The 14,995-nt window shown below is 36.3% G+C and overlaps 1 pseudogene; it reads left to right on the top strand.

Annotated features, from left to right (window-relative positions):
• Positions 1–10,745: 10,745 nt before the first annotated feature.
• Positions 10,746–10,859, top strand: LOC121729192 (annotated as a pseudogene).
• Positions 10,860–14,995: the final 4,136 nt, after the last annotated feature.

Genomic DNA, 14,995 nt, shown 5'->3' with positions numbered 1-14,995 from the left:
GGACTCTATTACTAAGACTTCGTTGTCTGTCCGTCAGTCTGTCCGTCTGTCTGTCTCCAAGCTGTATCTCAAGAACCGTTATAGCTAGAGCTCTGAAATTTTCACAGATTGTGTATATTGGTTGCTGCTATAACAACAAATACTTTAATAATTAATAATAAAATTAAAATATAAATCCATCAGTCTGATGCAGACTGACGAAAGAATGATCGTATAACCGTGTGATTGACAGACTGATCTTTTTTTTATTATGTACTTTGTGGACATCATTCTGGCGTCAGTCTGAGACTGATGGACTGAACTGATGCCAGACTGATCGTGTAACCCTAGTCATATACAAGAAGTATTGCAGCTATCAGTTTTTTAGTATTCAGAAAAGTTTGCTACCGTGTTTTACATGTGTGTGTGTACAGTTCCACCTCTGTGCTGCAGGTGGAATTAATTAATTGTTTAACCATAAAATATGCTCTAGACAGCTATACTCTACCTTCTCGCAAAAATTCGTGTTATTGATATACAAGTTGAGGTAGGATAAACAGTAGTTGTAAATCTTTGTGATTACACACCCTGTATTGCAGCCGTAATTGAATTTTGTAAAGTGCTCAGTAACGACCCTTTACTGCCAGAAATTTAATTATTGCACACTAAAACAATTTGAGGCGTACCTATTACCTGTGTTTTATTATCTTTAGTAAAATCGGTATAATTATTGTACTCAGTTATGTCAGACAAATTAATATTTAAACATAATTTCTTTACGCGCTCAAAGCACAGTTTACAGTTTGTGTACCTTCTAATTAGTGATACGATAAATTTTGATCTAAATATACCTTTAAGATGCAGTGCTTTTAAGACGTACTTTCCTTTATTTTAAATTCACATTTCAAATCAGAAACAAGCAACGACCTCTTTACTGGTTTTCTTCGGGGCTCTTATCGTCAATCAATTTTAAATCGGGTTTTTTTTTTCAATCATGTCACTCTTATCTCTGAAATTCACGTAATTCAAGGTCCTTTAATGTTTAACAATGGAAAAAATATTGTCTTCTGCTCATTCACCTACACGTACCGGGCCCTTAATTGCTTGTCAACAAATTCTTGAATGGACAGCTTCGTTGGGCACACGGGATTCCATTTTTTATGATCAATACTCGACGAGCGAGTTGTCATTAGTACGACACTAGTAAATTCTGATAATAATTTTATTGTTAATGCTGCAAATTGCTGCTGTGTTCGACAGGCCGTCTGCTAAAAACTGGGAATATTACTCGTGTAGAAAAACTAAAAAGATAGCTGCGCAATTTCGTTGCTTCATATTTTGAGGGACTCTACATTTTGCTGTAATAAACTATATATGTGCTATCCCGAGTCCCGACCTTAAAGCATCTTCATAATAATATTAATTATTAGTTTATAGAATTATACGTTTTATAACGCCGTCTATATTATAAGTTTAGATTTCTCATAAAAATCCAAACAATAAAAATTAATCTTGTTGTCCATGTCCAACTAGCATCAAGCTGCTAAAATCGCCAACCAAGGCGAGGTATTTACTGTTGCGAAGTGCTAAATCTATTTATCACAGTGCGCTGTAATTGTATAATTTTTCAACTTAAGTGCCGATTTAATCAATTCTAAATTGCCTGACAAAATAACACACCTATTAATATCGAAGATTAAAGCACAATCGCCTGCGCAGACGGACTCGGGAATACTTGAGCTAGCCTTTAATTAAACCATGAAGGTATAGAGCTACGATAAAACAAGAAGAGGCATCCATCATACGATATAGATGAAAATAACGTTCGAAACCGGCGGCCGATGTCTTTGGACTACGATGCCGACATTAAAAGGTTAAAAAAGCCATAATCTAATTAATAGTGAAATTTATAATAATTAATAATATACTAGATGACGGCCACAAATTCATTCCACGTGGCGGAACCGTACATTTTTCCGGGATAAAAAGTATTCTATATCTCGGGTCTCAAAATATCCCCATACCATATTTCATCAAAATCGGTTCAGCAGTTTGGGCGTGAAGAGGTAACAGACAGACAGATAGACAGACGGACAGACAGACAGATACACTTTTCGCATTTATAATATTATATTGATTTTTAAATATATTTTTTTCAATCTTTATTTCTTACTCAATCTTTATGTTAAGCAGAACATAAAAATGGTTTACATTAAACGAAATGAATTAATGAAGCACTATAATATTATCCCATCAATGAAGCGGCACCCGGCTGTCGCATTACTATTATATTATAAATCTATTGTGTCTGCGATTCCCATGATCGAGGTAATAATAATTAATATTTACGTGCACTCTCCGGGCGAGCACACCCGCGCGGCGCGCCTTGACGACGCCCAATTCGCAACGTGCAGCAGAAATCGTAATATTTTATTTTCGCCATAACATTAAAACCAAACGTCCAATTTTAATCATTCAAAGACCAAATATTATCTACATTAACTGTACTTAGTAATGAAATAATTTATTTTGATAAGAATTAATGCCATGAGTAAAATAAAGGCATTTAAATGTAGTCCAAAAACATTTCAAGATTTTTTTATAAAAAAATGGTTATTGTGCCTCACTCAGCATAGATAGGTATAGTGTGTCGCGGACTTTTTTGTAGATATTTAAAAGATCTACAATTACTTAGAACATTTTATGGTTTTATCTTTTATAGTTTAGGCAGCGTACGCGAAAAAAGTAACATTTCTGGTTGATTTTTTACACCTTGCGTCCGAAAATCCCAAATATCTTACGGAACCCTATTTTTTTCCAAAATAAAATTTAGCCTATGTTCAGCAGAATTAATGTAGGACAATAGGTAAAGGTCCAATGGTAAAAGAATCTTTCAAATCGGTCCAGTAGTTTCGGAGCCTATTCAAGACAAACAAACAATCAAATCTTTCCTCTTTATAATAGTAGTGTAAATATAAATGTTCCGCGCGGCTTCGCTTGCGTTATTTAGGAATTTTAAGCAACCGTACATTTTTCCGCAAAAAAATAGCCTATGTGGTGGTCTACTCATCATGTTTGCCAAATAACATAAAAATTACTCCAGTAGTTCTTAAGATAATAAGAAATTTCATAAAATTTCCCCCATTTTTTCCACATTTTTCTCTATTTCTTCGCTCCTATTAGTCTTAGCGTGATAAAATATAGCCTATAGCCTTCCTCGATAAATAGGCTATCTAACAGTGAAAGATTTTTTTAAATCGAACCAGTAGTTCCTAAGATTAGCGCGTTCAAATAAGCGTTTTCATATAATTTCCCCGTCTTTTCCACATTTTCCTCTATTTCTTCGTTTCTATTAGTCTTAGCGTAATAAAATATAGCCTATAGCCTTCCTCGATAAATGCGCTATCTAACACTGAAAGAATTTTTCAAATCCGATCAGTAGTTCCTGAGATTAGCGCGTTCAAATAAGCCCTTTCATATAATTTCCCCCGTTTTGCCACATTTTCCTGTATTTCTTCGCTTTTATTAGTCTTAGCGTGATTAAATATAGTCTATAGCCTTTCTCAATCAATGGGCTATCTAACACTGAAAGAATTTTTCAAATCGGATCAGTAGTTCCTGAGATTAGCGCGTTCAAATAAGCCCTTTCAAATAATTTCCCTCCGTTTTTCCACATTTTCCTCCATTACTTCGCTCCTATTAGTCTAAGCGTGATAAAATATAGCCTATAGCCTTTCTCGATAAATGGGCTATCCAACAGTAAAAGAATTTTTCAAATCGGACCAGTAGTTCCTGAGATTAGCGCGTTCAAACAAACAAACAAACTCTGCAAAATTATAATATTAGTATAGATGGAAGTATGGAAGTATGGATGACGGCCACAACTCCATTGTGCCAAAATTCATTAATGGCGCGGGAACCCTACATTTATCCGATATAAAAAGTCTCCTATGTCCTTTTCCGGGAGTCAAAGTATCTTCATACCTTTCAGCAAAATCGTTTCAGTTTGGGCGTGAAGAGGTAACAGATGGACAGAGAGACACACTTTCGCATTTAAAATATTAATATGGAACTTCGAATTTGCTTGTATGATAGTACCACCAAAATTGTGATTTCTAGTTCCACATTCACAATTTGTTATTCGACTCGCATTTGACAACTTCAACTCACAACAGCCAATTAACGCTCGTTGCTCCTAGCGTTGACCAATAAACACGCCGTAAGTTTTCGAATCCGAGTGAAACGGGAATTGTGAAGCCGCCGCCGCTCGGAACGTTTTATAGTCGGGCATCGACACTAATTGCACCTCACAAGCACTCTATTCGGATAATTAGACTATAAAAAAGCCTTCTGAAATATCTATAAACTTTAGTTTTAATAAATAGCACACTGCAGCGGTCGGTGCTCGTCTACGCGCATTGCCGAGGCCTAAAAGTTATTAAAAAGTGTGCTCATCAAACGTGTCATAAATGGGATATGAATATGAGGTAGCAGATGTTTTTTGAAGAGATCATTTCTGCAGGCCTTAGAACCAGTCTGGCGCGGGCCAGCCACGCGCCGCGCCCGCGCCGTCCGCCGTCGTTCGCCTCCATCCATACTAATATTATAAATGCGAAAGTGTGTCTGTCTGTCTGTCTGTTACCTCTTCACGCCCAAACCGCTGAACCGATTTCGCTGAAATTTGGTATGGAGATACTTTGAGTCCCGAGAAAGGACATAGAATACTTTTTGTCCCGGAAAAATGTACGGTTTCCACACAGTAAACTTTTATGATTTGCGCGTAAACTATTCGATCGATTTTGATGAAATTTGGTATGGAGATACTTTAAGACATAAGAAAGGTCAAGGGATACTTTATGTCCCCGAAAAAAACGTTTATGATTTCCACGTAAACTATTCTATCGATTTAGATGAAATTTAGTATGAAGATACTTTGAGTATCGAGAAAGGACATAGGATACTTTTTGTCCCGAAAAAATGTACGGTTTCGCACAATAAACTTTTATGGTTTGCGCGTAAACTATTCAATCGATTTTAATGAAATTTGGTATGGAGATACTTTGAGTACCGAGAAAGGACATAGGATACTTTTCATCCCGAAAAAATGTACGGTTTCCGCTCAATAAACTTTTATGATTTGCGCCCAAACCGCTAAACCGATTTTGCTGAAATTTGGTATGGAGATACTACCGAGAAAGGACGTAGGATACTTTTGTATCGAAAAATTGTACGGTTTCCGCACAACAAACTTTTATGATTTGCACGTCAACTATTCAATCGATTTGATGGGTTTGTTGATACTTTGAGTCCCGAGAAAGGACATAAAATACTTTTTGTCCCAGAAAATGTACGGTTTCCGCACAATAAACTTTTATGATTTTCGCGTAAACTATTCAATCGATTTTGATGAAATTTGATATGGAGATACTTTGGACATAAGAAAGGTCAAGGGATACTTTTTGCCGCGGAAAAATGATACGGTTCCCGCACAATAAACTCCCCCTCCTGTGATATCTGCTTACATCAAAATGATGTTGCGTCGTTAGTTTTGAGTTTTAATTCTCCTTTTTAGGATCAAACATCTTAATTAAAACTCAATTTATTCCAACCTTCACTAAACATACAGTTATCGAGTGTCATTTCATTAATATGCGGGGGATTTTAGCCTCAGTCCTTACTTGGGGGGGCTACGCCCCCCCCCCCCCCCCCCCCGAACCTCCTCCCCCCCCCCCCACATCCTGGGATATCTGCTTACATCATAATGATGTCGCGTACTCGCGTCGTTAGTTTTGAGTTTTAATTGACCCTTTTAAGAACAAAGTTATTAATACAACCAAAACTAAACATACACTTTTCGGCTGTCATTTGATTAATATGCGGAGGACTTTGACGTCTGTCGGTACTTGGGGGGCTGCGCCCCCCCAAACCCTGAGATGTCTGCTGACATCAAAATGGTGTCGCGTCGTTAGTGTTGACTTTTAATTTTCCCTTTTAGGAACAAAGTAATTAATACAACCAAAACTAAACATATACTTTTCGGGTGTCATTTGAATAATATGCGGGGGACTTTGCCCTCAGCCCGTACTTGGGGGGGTGCAGCCGCATCCGTACAACAACGACATCAGAATGGTGTAGAGTCGTTAGTGTTAACTTTTAATTTTCCCTTTTAGGAACAAAGTTATTAATACAACCAAAACTAAACATACACTTTTCGGCTGTCATTTTAATAATATGCGGGGGACTTTGCTCTCGGCCCGTACTTGGGGGGGCTGCGCCCTCCCAAACTCAACCTCCTGGGATTGTTGCTTACATCAAAACGGTGTAGCGTCGTTAGTGTTAAGTTTTAATTCTCCTTTGTTGGAATATAGTTATTATTTAAAAGTCAATTTATTCCAACCTAAACTAAACATACAGTTTACGAGTGACCTTTGATCAATATGCAGGGGACTTTTCTGTCGGTAAAAAATTATTCATTTCGGTTATTATACTATGTTAATGCGGACGAAGTCGCGGGCAACAGCTATAAGATTATAATAATACGTTTTAACGCGAGCGAAGCTGCGGGTAATAGCTAGTTGCTAATAAAACCATGTAACACGTACCCAGTAAGTTTACGGTTTACCTAATTTAGTTAGTAATTTTAGTATAAAAATTTGGAACGACGAGAAGACAGTGATTTTACAAGAAGGTCCAAATTCAAAGAAAACGGCACCTGGCACATGAGCTTAATAGTTGATTAGTCTACAATTATTTGGTCGCCAGTAATATTATCTCTGGACTTAAGCAGTTAGACAAGCTTTTGAGGATCTTTTCTTTGATTCGTTATCAAAGTGTTTATAATACATGCATCCAATATAAAACAGACTACTCAATAGACTATAGCAACTAATTACTAAACCTAATCATGATGTTACGAAGTCTCATGACACTGGTGGTAGGCACCGTAGTATCAACATTCTGAAAGCATTTTCTTAAAATGTATTCAGAAATAAAACAATATTTATTTTTTTATTTATTTTTTACCACTCAAAAAAATAGTAAATTATCCATCCAAAAAAATATACTTAATTACAAATAATGATAGCTACTCTACGCGTAATAAATTTCTTATCACGTTCATATTAATATTTATTGATGCAGGTTCCTCTACTCGCCTGAGGGTCGCAAATCAATGTTGAGTGTTTAAGATACCATTATTAATTGATATTAAAAAAATGTTGCATCGAAATGAGATATGAGACTGCTCTGTAAATATTCAGACATCTGCGTCGAATAAATTTATTTAGAGATTAATAAAAAACTCAAAATAATTCGCAATAGTGTTGTCAACTAAATTAAATGCTCCTAGTTTTTGTTGACATGCATTATCACTTTATTAATATTGTAAATGTATTTTAATCATTTTATTATCCTAATACAAGATTATTGACCTCAAAAGAACACGAGCGCACGAACAATGCTATTAATTAAATCTGTTGTAGTTATTCTGCTGAAATTAATTTATTTATATTGACGAAATGATATAATATACAAAAACTTGAGAGGTGTCAAGGGACATCCGAATGGAACGAAGTTATTTCTTATGTTCAAAAACCCTGTATACATAAAAACTTTAAAAAAATATATTTAAAAAAAACGACATCTAGTTGACGCACAGGAATATTTACTATCAACGCCCTCTGCCCCTAACATGCAGGTACTAATAAAAAAGTGTCGAGGTCAAATCAAGGTCAAATATCGTTCTGTCTAGCTGAAAGCCAGATATAGATTTACGCCGAACGCGCTTCGTTCCAAAAATTGTAAAATAACGATAGTTAAAAAGCGAAAACCTTTTTAGGCTGTAGATCGTGCCAAATGATTGTAATATTATAATGAATGATTTTATTATATGATATGTCACGACACCAGTATCCGATCCTTTAATGTTGTGAATTATGATAAACAAGGTGTAACAAAAATAAGTGATAATACATTAGGGTGTGTACGTGTTCCTTGTAGAGAGTTCACTGTGAAAGTAGCAGCGCTGAAAGACCAAAAATTTTTTTCACTTTTGTATGGGCAAGGGCCCGAGCGTCACGAGTTTTCCCATACAAAAGTGAAAAAAAAATTTGGTCTTTCAGCGCTGCTACTTTCACAGTGAACTCTGTACAAGGAACACGTACACACCCTAAAGTATTATCACTTATTTTTGTTACACCCTGTATAATATTTATGGCAGTTTTATCGAAAAAAACATTAAAGGCTCGGATACCGGTGTCGCGGCACATTGTATATAACTTAAAAAACATATTATCTCTAAAGTTAAAGTCTGGTTATTATGTTTGTTCTTTAGTTTCGGTAAGTTGGAAATAAAAAGTATTTATAAGGCATCTTAATTCAAAAGTATTCTCTAATGATGAACTCTAATCTTGAGAAATCTGTCAATGATTTGCAGATGCTTTCTGTGCACAATTTACTTTTTACGCCATCCAATTTAAAGAACCTATAAACAAAAGGCGTAACTGGCTATTCCGAGGTGTTAATGTAATTATAGTAATCTTGAAAAGGTAACTACGTTGTTAAATACTAAGGGATATTATTAAGTGTTTTATAATATAGTTATCTTATATCTTTAAACGAGCAATTCTTGTATTATATATGTCGCAGCCGACTGGTTTAAATAGCCGTTCAATCAAACAGCTAGCCCTTTGACTGAACAACGCCATTCAATCACACGTCTAGCTTTTATATTGAATATTTTAGTCGCTCAAAACGTTCAACACTACAGCTGATTCAAAAGCCGCCGTCTAATTGAAGTAGTTCAGCGCGCACCGCTGTGGCGCTAGGTGCGTTTTATTTACAATATGGCGTCAACTAGCAGGTGTTTGTTGGTGTTTGTGGTTGTTTTTCGGAAAGAAAGTAGTTAATAAAAGTTACCCAAATAGCAATTTTTACAATTTTTGTCTGTCTGTATGTCTGTCTGTTTGTTCCGGCTAATCTCTGAAATGGCTGGAGCGATTTGGACGTGACTTTTTTAGGCACATAGCTGATGTAGTAAGCAATAACTTAGGCTACTTTTTAACCGACTTCCGAAAAGGAGGAGGATATATTTCACTTTTTTTATAAAGGAACCTTAAAAAGGGGATTTTTTTTCTCTTTTCTATTATCTTTGTTATCACGATTTGCTGACGCGAACGAAGAACGAACGAAGTATATATATATATATATATATATATATATATATATATATATATATATACTAAATTTCGGAGCCGATTCCGAGATTCCAATTACATACATCTCGGAATCGGCTCCAACGATTTTCATGAAATTTAGTATATTTCGGGGGCGATAATCGATCTAGCTAGGAATCATTTTTAGAAAATGTCATTTTATTTGTGGTTTATCGAATACCGAGCAAAGCTCGGTCAAATAGCTAGTATATTTTTATATGATAAAAATGGGGAAATGGAAAAATATACAATTATAGAGCAAACACTGGAAGAGTCGGGAGTGTGTTAGCGACATACTCTTTGTTGTCAAAGAGTCTTCTCACTCGAATATACTGTACTTCTATCTGGGTAAAGCCTAAAAAGTTTAGCAGGGAGTCATCAGAGCACGTGTTAAAATTATTGTTTCCTTTCAATGCTAAAATATGTGTTTAGTCCTCTTATCTTTAATTGACTCATTTAGCATCACTGGGCTAGGCCCACAGGTAGCCTGGATAATCCAGAATTAAATATCTGTTATATCTCAAGTTCTTTGTATTTTTGAATGAGACACTATTTCAAAAGATTATCTCGATGCCAACAAACTTGAGTGGACTTTAGATGACGAATACAATGTATTATAAATAGGTAAGTTATGTGAGGAATCCCGCTCTTTGTCGATTGATCCACTGCCACATTGGAACAGTAACCAACTGGTGAGTCCAATTAAAACCTACGCGCCTCCGACGGCGAGCGGACTAGTTTTTGTCACTGTGTACTTCTCTAATTGGCGGACATCCATCATTACGATACATTTAGATTTAGCTATTTTTATTCCAATAAGAAATACTTCACCAAAGGCTCTAAACCATAGTAGCTTTTATGGACGAGACAACAAGAGTTATCAGCATTTTACCACCAACTCGGTACTTCAAAATGCCCTTTGACTGATATTGTCCACAAAACGCTCAAAGAAACCCGGAATATCGGATGTTTTATATGCTTTGTAACGTTCTTTTACAAACAAATTCATATTTGAGTCGACTCAAAATAATTCCTATTGGACTTTTCGCAAGCCAAAAATAATGCAAGCCGATGTAGTTGAAATGCTACGAAGTCATTTTATAGTGTCCTAGTATGTGCGCTGTACTTAATATCTATTCTGTGGCTGTACACAAGAGCACTCTCTTATAAAAGGGCGACCGACACTCTGCCCTTAGTTCTTACGGCCCTTAATTCAGGCTGAGATTAACTTTTTAGTTTTAACATTTACATTCAACGAATTGATCATCTTTCCTGTCAGTTATTCAAATCAGCCTGCAACATTATAGCCACATTTTTTCCTCGCGGAGTTATATAAATGCAACATTCATTAGATTATCATTCTGCCAATTTTTGAACATATTTATGAATATGAATGGCTATTATTTCAATAATTGTATATAAGTCGGGTTGTCTGATGGAGGGGGCCCACTCTCTTTCTTGCCGTAAGCCTTGTTACTCTGCCTCCTGTCAATGTGAATTGGCTCTGAGTACTTCGAACAAATATCGTTATAAGTTAAGTATTTTATTGGTTTAAGCGCTTCTAGGCCTTTTGGCTAAAATCAAAGTGTTAATATCTGTTCTTTTCAGCTTAATAATTGGTTTTTCAGAAAAGTTGTTTCGATTGCTTATAAAATGAGGAAAAGCTAAGTGAATTGTACTTGTAAAGTACTAAAGTGTTTGTATTGTATTTACTATTCTAATAAATCATGTCTTATTACTGGTGTTTATGATTTATATAATACTTTTATTTTGAAGCCTAAAGCAATTTCTGACAAGGGCATAATCTTTGATTTGGAAGAAATTAGAACAGCATCTAGTTGTAAACAATAGTAACTAATCGTCGCCATATAAAATGTCTTTAACATGCTCAATGCTCATGACGTGACAAGAAGCGGCACTCAGTAAATCAAAAGTTTTCGGATCTCACGATCACTTGAGTCTTGTCTCTCCGGCCGTAACTCGTGCGCGTCAGATCGCTGTCGAAACGCAACCAATTACATCCCGTGTCATACGAATGTTATTTACAGTCGCCCCTGTGTATTTATCATGAGATAAGACTTACTTATTACTCCCGGAGACCCAAGACTATGACGCGTAACAGAAACTGTCCTCAGAGCCAGTGTCTTCATTGAACGGAGCCGTCCTCTTCTCAAACGCGTCGGCCCCGTCTTAATTAATGTCTTTTCATCGCCTTAATCGTGAAGGCTGGTCAGTAAACTGGAATAAAATTGATGACAGAAAAAGTTATGATGCCTCCAAAGACTGGCCGAGGTAAATTTATCGATTTGCCTATTAACCGGCGTCGTGGACTAAAGTGAATGCAAATTGCGATCGCATCTAGAAAAGGACGCGCCGGTCATGGTTATAAAACTCAATGAGACAATGCATTACCGCAATGGTATATTTTAATATGATGTACCATTTACCCTACAAGTGGACACTGGACAGTGGACACCCGTCGGCCACGTGCCACTGATACATACGGTTCGTTTTAATTAAGCGAATATGCAAGTAATTCTGACTGCGCTCTCGTACTCGGACGAGCACCTTAATAATCTCAACGTTTATTTTCAAAAAGCATTAACATAATTACAGTATAAATGTCATACAGTAGAGTTACTCAACCTTGTAAGTAAACTCGCTCAATATCAAAGATGCTAGTTTAATAGCATGCGACGATCAGGCATGCTAGTAAACTCGCTTTCGTACTTCACTGGTTTCATATAATATTCGATTGGTGGTTTAAGATTCTACCACCAAACTTAAGGGGTGCTGTGGCGAAATAATTAGCACCACAATCCTGAATACATATTATACCATTTAAAGCTGATAAGTGATAACTAAGAGGGCATCGGCCTGACGAATCATAACTTGTTCGAAGATCTAAGTTAAAATCCTTCCCTAACATTTACAAAGTATGAATAGTGAGTATGGCTAAGCGCGCCTACCCGGCAAGTGCGTCATAATATAGCTATAATTCAGCTGATTGGAGACTCTTCAATTTGCCACACTCACCAAATATGGTCTACTGTACATTATATTGTGTCACGAGTCGGCGTAATGGATATGATCGAAAACTCGCTGGCTCGCATATTATCCGCGGCGAACTGGTCCCAATATCGCTTATTATGTATCGCCTTTGTGTTAATCATATCTTTCGCTCGGTAAGGCGACCGCCGCGGCTACCGGTCGACAGTCTATTAATACAGGCGCAGACCGGCGAGAATGCCCGCAACCTACTATTGTAGTGGTGGCAAAGGAATTTGTCTTTTTAATAGCGCTGCCTCTCTCTGCATCCCTATAGCCTATTATTAGGGTTAATTGGAATTAAACCCTTTTGCTCCAGTCAGGCAAGGGAATTGAAGCTTGATACTAAAACAAAACGCTCTAGAATCTAGATTATTTACGGCTTAGGCGTTTCGAGTTTAATAGAAATTGTGTTTTTTATTTTAATCTTTATTACGATGTAAAGGTTAGGTTGTTACGTTGTAAACACTGCGTGTGTACTTACTACCTGTTCGGTTTATAAAAAGTGAAAATTATTTAATCTTCATAAATTCAATTTAAAAAACCTTGCTAGTTGCTACTCATGACTCTAGTTATTAGATTTTGTAAAAATGTCACACTTCTATTTTAATTGAGGTCATCGATTGGAATTCATTAAATATTAAAATAGCTCATTAGTATTTATTTCATATTTCTTAAATATACTGTGATTCTTATGAAATTTAGTTGCAAATAAGCCTATTAGTTATCTGATATAGGCTATATAAGAAATATAGTCTTATTCTCATGCATAAAATTAAAACAGATGGTGTCATCTTATTTTTTTACTAAAATAATATAATAATAATGAATATAAAATCATATATAGAAATATATTTCAATAAATCAGCATGTAGATTACATTTTAATGAAAATACGATGTCGAGCTTAGGGCGGTTAAACGTAACACGATCTATTAATCTTCCTCCAATATATTTATTATTAAAATAATAAAACTAAATTGTTAGGGTTTAGTAATAAAATATACAGGAGCCATTTTCTAAAGGAGGCTTCACAAAGGACGAAAAGCAAAGGAATATAGACACCACAACGAATCTTAACAGTGACCAACATGATATTATTGTATGTCAAATATTATTCCCAGCAATAAACTTAATCTAAATAAAATATGACCATTAACATGTGACGGAAATAATATTTCAATCTAATCTAATATTACATTTCACACAATATGGTACATATTTTCGAATATAATATGAACGCTACTTTTACTATTGTCGAGCTACGTTTAAATAGAAATATCGAGAAAAAATTATCAGGTTGCCCTGAATTCAGTAGTCTCCTTAAGAGGAAAGCAAACATAGACCCGAGTCCCGACACCTCATTATAGAAATACGTTAGCGCCCGCGGCGCGCTGTCTCTGCCAGAAAACAAACATGTAAATTATTAATTTCCGAGCCGAAACTGTTAAGTTCAGCCTACATGATTCTGAATCGTAGGGCCGGAAAAAATCAGAGAACTAAACTTATTTTGTAGTGAGTAGAAAATTGAAAACAGCAGTGTCGAATTTTCAAATGATTGACAAGTATTTTCGATTATATTAAGAGCGCTTTTCCTGCCATGCGATAACCCACGCGCAGATCTTATCCGCATGCGGGGAGAACATGCTCCTGGCCGCGGCGTCTTGCCCTATGCGGGCAAGACGCCGCGGCCAGGAGCAATGAAATGATAGGATGCGTCATGCGAGCAACTTTCATGACACGCATGACTGGAAAAGCGCTCTAAAAATAGAGTTGAAAATTACGCGGAGACACATTTACGCTATAGATGATGCCTGCAACCATCGTTTTGGGATCAAAAGTATCCTTTGTCCTTTCCCGGGATTCGAAGTATCTCCATACCAAATATCAGCAAAATCGGTTAGGCATTTTGGGCGTGAAGAGGTAACAGACTGACGGACACACTTTTGCATTTATAATATTAATATGGATGTGGTGCAGGCCTTTCTAGCTTCCGTATCGTATAACCCCAACCTAACATCGGCAGCCGCATCAATCAAAACAATGTCAGATTCGATAATCGATCAGATATATTCAAATCATCTCTGGTACATTTAAAATAGAATATTAAAGATTTGAAATGAGATTGCCTCTTAATGGTGTTAGAAAAAAGTTACCTCATGATGCCTCACTAGCCGACTATTAAATGAATTTCGTTTTCGCTTCGTTATAGAATCGCCGATCAAAATGTATGGAATTGACATTAGACGAGTCGAACGCCAACGTCATATTAACGAACGCCTATGTCAATTTCATACTCATTGTATTATCACTGATCAGAGTGCTTAGCCAAGTTGAATTCGCTAGTTTTTTTTTTATTAAATAAGGGGGCAAACGAGCAAACGGGTCACCTGATGGTAAGCAACTACCGTTGCCCATGGACACTCGCAACATCAGAAGAGCTGCAGGTGCGTTGCCGGCTTTTTAAGAGGGAATACGTTCTTTTCTTGAAGGTTTGCAGGTCGTATCGGTCCGGAAATACTGCTGGTGACAGTTCATTCCAGAGGATAGTTCAGTAGGATAATTTCGATAAAGGAGTTCGATGTCAAAAATGTATGGGATTTGACATAACGCATCGCAAGCCACATGACACTTAGCGACGACGATATTTCCCTAAACTATAATTTACTTACTAAAATTATGAATAAATTAAAGATTACTTCTGTTATGGTATCTGATAATGTTTGAAATTAGAAAACTCAATAACTTTTAAACTGT

This window comes from Aricia agestis, chromosome 7, assembly GCF_905147365.1.
Source record: "Aricia agestis chromosome 7, ilAriAges1.1, whole genome shotgun sequence".
Lineage (NCBI taxonomy): Eukaryota > Metazoa > Arthropoda > Insecta > Lepidoptera > Lycaenidae > Aricia > Aricia agestis.
The sequence above is the reverse complement of the archived record's forward strand: the minus strand, read 5'-3'. Positions and strand labels throughout refer to the sequence as shown.